A 4877-nucleotide genomic window follows, 5' to 3' on the forward strand; every position below is an offset into this window, starting at 1 on the left:
TCCCGTGAGAACGGAAGAAGTCACTCGAGGCGATCCTCGGCGGGAAACACGAAAGGGGCGAAGCCTCGAATACCTATCTCGGATTTCTTCTTGCATGCACATGTGCGCCGCTTGAACCACGATTCAATCGTGGTTCTCGTAAAAATCGTCTCTTCCAGGAAATTGTGAAGCGTCCAAGCATTCCCCGATTCGAGCAACCGCTTTTTATTAGTCTCATGATTTCGTGAATTCGCCGATGAAGTGGGAGAAGTGAAGATTACGCGTTTGGGATGTTTCGATGTTTGATCAAAGATTCTGGGTTGGTTATTGTAGGTTAATAATTAATTAATAAGCGTAGTCAATGAAATATTTATAGAAAGAAAGTTTATATTTTGAAGAATTTGGTTTTAATGAAAATTTTTGCAAAAAGTTAGTTAATAGTGTTATGCGTGCAGTGTGATTTATTTTTCGATGAGAAATCTCCTCGAGCCTCAAATTTTTACCATTTTTCATGTATCGTGTATGCGAATTCAATTGGAAATAATCTTTTAATAACAAGGAGCATTAAATATATCTTAATTATATATTCAATATTTCTTTTTATCTCGTATTACTACAAAGTCGCATTTAAAAAATGGAAACAATTGAAACTTTAAGAATTGTTTTTTCGTAGTAATGTTTCGTTAATATTATCACATATTCACAATATAACATTTATATAAAATGTTATTGGTTAGCATTAGATTTAATTGAATATATAATTAAGAATATAAATATTTTGCAACTGTCATCGAAAAAATCTCACGAAGCATTATAATTAGATGGATAGTTAAAGCTGGTATTTTAAAATTCGTTGAAACACCAACAAACGAATGCCAAGTTTCGCATTGATTAACATCCGATTCGTATCCGGGCCACGGCGATGTTCCGTTGACTCCGATTATCCACTAACTCTGTACATACGTAACGTACAGACGCAGAGGATCGTTGCGGTGTTCTGGGTTCGAATCAGGGTCTTGCTCACGAATTACGGAAGCGTGGGGCGTTAAATAACGCTAACTCAAAGCGGTCCATTGCGGATTGCACGGCTGCGTCGATGCACACGTGCGACCAACGGATCTTAATGCGCCGCGAGGGACGCGCGTTTCAGTCAATTAACATTCGTACAAGCAACGGAAACCGGAGCTAATTACACGGAAGGCGTAACATCGGAGTCGAACACAACGAGTCGTGATTCTAGAGAATTTAGGAATCTAGGGATCCCTAGCATCCATCATAAAGAGAAATGGGGACGCGGTGAAAAGTAAATCTATTTTTTAGAGTTTTATCACGTGAAATGTAGTTGAAAAAGATTTTACATCTGGTTTAAAGTTAAGTTTGTGAATAGTCGTGTATAAAAACGAACGATTTATAGGTTTTTTTTTTTGTATTAGATTAAAACTCGTGTGATAAATTTTGCGATGAAGTTCTAAATTTGAAATATTCGGCAAAGATTTAAAATAAGGATTGAAATAAAGTTAAGAAGAATAATTTGTTAAATCGGCAATTCTTTTTAATGTTTTTTTTTTAAATAATTACAAATAGACTCGACGCAAAAATCTCAGATAGATCTAGGAAGAATTCGGGAAGAATTCCGTGGATACATTGCACAATTTTTCTTTTCTTCCCCATTTTTGTACACATCGTTGCTTTATGCTAAATAAGCTACCTCTTCCATCCGGTTTGACCTGTTTTACTTCTAACTACCGAGATACTCGAGTTAATCCGCGACGAAAAAATTTCCCTGCGAGAAACGACACGCAGATTTATCTGGTAGTGGATAATAAATTGGGCGGAGTTAAGTCTTTCTTTTTTTTGTTTTTTTTTTCTTTTATTTAAAAGACTGGTAGTTACGTGAACAGTGTGACTTTGAAATATCTTTTGATCGTTTTTATCACGGAGTAAAATGATTAACGACCTTTTTTTTTAGAATTTATTTAAAAAAAGGGGTGGTATTTTCTTTTCCCTTTTTTTATTCATTAAATTTCCTTCCTTTGGATTTCTATCTGTGAGTTTTATTCGACATTTTAATTTTGTCGAGTTCGTTATTTCATTCGTTCAAAGGCTATTCATAATTTTAAAAAGATTCTTTATACCGACTGTGTTTCCATTGAATTAAAGTATAATGGACTGTGTGTTTTATGTTGTTTAATGGCTAACTTCATAGCTAATCCGGATTATTATTAATTAAAACGAAATTTCATCTTTATATTGTTCTAATATAATAACAATACGAAACATTAAATGATAAAATTAATATCCTTTGCACAAATCATAAAGATCGCTTTTCATCAATCTCGAATTTTCCCCATAAAAAGAGACTAAGCAACGTACTCATAATTTTAAAATTTCGAATAAAAAAAAAACAAAATTCAAATACACGTTTCCCGTTCAAAACTTCTCTCCAATCATTAAACTTTCTCAAAAAATCATTACTACAAAAACGAGTCAAGGAATAAATTTAATATAATACCTAATTCCTCCACACTTGTCTCGAAATCTTATCGCGAAATCTGTTCAATAGAAAAAGAAACCGAACCAAACCGAAAAACACGATACAAACGATCCCAAAGCATGTAACAAACGATCCAAGAAAGAAAAATCCGAGGGATCGAGATCAACCTCGATCCATTCCTCCATTCCGTTCAACGACCACGTCGCGAAACTGGAAGGCCCGGATGCAAGGACACGGATGCTCTGCACGGAGCCGAATCGTTCCTCCCGGCGGCGACTCCGAGGAAAAAGAGGCGGGAAGGAGATGGCGGGAAGAGGAAGCAAAAGAAAAGAAGAAGGGAAAAGAGAAGGGGATGGAAGAAAGGAAAGAGAAAGAGAGATAAAGAGAGAGACGAGGAGGGGGAGGAGGAGGAGCACGAAATAACGGCCGTGGCCGGACCATTTGTCACTCCGCGAACGTCGCCCTCGCGAAGGGTCGCCCGGGATCAGAATGTATTCCAAGGAGACCACGAGCAGCCAGCCTCCAATTTGGTCCGAGACGAACACAGGTAACGGCCTGTACTCCTCGATAGGATCTTCCTTCTAATGTATTCACCCGTTCCTAACCTCTTCTCGCTCGACCAAATCCTCTCCTCTCCACCTCCTCCTCACGTCGCCTTTTCTTTACCGCGCTTCTCTTACCCCTCTCCCCCACGCGTTTCCTTGCCTGCGTGGTAACCACTTTTCCTTTGAGAAAGCTTCACGCTCGATAAAACTGGGTGGCGGCCGAGAATCACGATCCCTCCGGTCAAATGGCCAAAGGGATGGATCTAACCTGATGTCTCCTCGGCCGGGTTCCGGTTTACCAGACCCGCTTCCGGCGGTTGAGGGGGAGGGGGGAAGAGAGAGAGAGTTGAGATTTATCTGGTCGAACACTCTTTTTTCGATATCCTTAGAGAGGGAATCGTGTGAATCGTTGTAGTTTTTTTGGGAAGGGAATGAGGATGAAGAGGACAGGGGGAAGGGGCGTAAATGCAGGTAAAGGGGTGTACTTATTAAGTGCTTGAAAAGTTATTTGAGAGCTACGAATTTATTTATCATCTTTTTTTTTGTCTGTTATTTTTTGACACACAAATGATTCAGAAAGAAAAAAGTTGGGAAAATAATGTTCTATTTGTGAACCAATATGGCTGCCTTAGGAGCGAAGAAGGACTATGAATTATTTACAGTCTCGTTAAATTTATTTATTGCGATGATTTATGAAGAGTTGGACGTATTTGCTATGATATTTCACGGGAAGCAATGGTATAAAATAAATATGGATATCGAGAAAAATAGTATCTTTCTAATGGATAAAGATGCTATACGAAATTGCGGACTTTTTTATCGTTAATAAAATGAAACGAGATACGTTAGATGGTTATTTAAATTATTATATAAAGAAAGTGGTAAAGAAAATGGCCTAACTGGATAGTTAAGATCTCGATTACGTTCCACGAGATGAAATCCAGCAATAGCTTTGCAAAATTTCCCGCGTTCCGGGGATCTTTCGCATTCTCAATAGCGATTCACATATCATAAAACCGCGATACGACGTTCCCTGTAGGTGGTTTTGAATGGCTCGCGGCTTTTCAATTCAAATTTTCCTCGAATCTTTCTGTTTTCCAAAGAAATACCACTTTTCAATGGCAATCATTTCTCAAACGAATTTGCAAATCTAAAAGATCCTTTTATTAAGAAAAATTTGATTCGTTCACGAAAGAAAGAAATTATAATAAAAAAATTATAATAAAGAAAGTAATAGAAATATTTGATAAATATAACTTTCTGTTCTTTTTTTCTGCATTTGCAAGATAATTGTTAATTCGTTAAATTCTTCCTACTTCGATCTCAAATTTAATAACAAATACAGTAAATAAGATTAAAAGTCACATTAATATAATCAACAAAAGAAATTCAATAGAAAGGATCAAGCAAATGATCCTTTAATTGCCTGACTTCTTCATTTTCTTCAAAATTACCACTTTCGAACACAGAATAAAACATCACGTTCAACTTTTCACAACTTTCAACTCCCACAACGGTATTTAGACGCTTTCCAGCTTGTTTTCCCATCGGGACGGAAGGGAAATCCCGAACAAAGAAGGGAAGAATACACTTGCTACAAACACGGTTAATCTCGGTAAGAAACATATTTCAGAGAGAAGACACCTCGAGTCACTTTGATCATCGTGATTACATGGAAAAAAAAAAGAGTGGTCCTCCCCTCCTCCCTCTCCCCTTCCCCAGTTCTTCAAATCTCACGTCCATCTCAGAGATATCCTGCACATCAAAAATGAAGAAGGGGACAGAGGTGAACAAAGAAAATATGGAATGTACAGTTGCATGTGGAAAGTACAGTAATTTCTGTACGTTGAAAAAAAAAA

General features: G+C 37.3%; 1 protein-coding gene across 5 annotated transcripts in view; it reads left to right on the forward strand.

Moving 5' to 3' along the window:
* Positions 1-4877, forward strand: part of LOC102676282 (protein slit) — a 483130-nt gene that overhangs the window by 274051 nt on the left and 204202 nt on the right. The window lies entirely within an intron of this gene.

Source organism: Apis dorsata, unplaced genomic scaffold (assembly GCF_000469605.1).
Source record: "Apis dorsata unplaced genomic scaffold, Apis dorsata 1.3 scaffold_220, whole genome shotgun sequence".
In the NCBI taxonomy this organism is placed as follows: domain Eukaryota; kingdom Metazoa; phylum Arthropoda; class Insecta; order Hymenoptera; family Apidae; genus Apis; species Apis dorsata.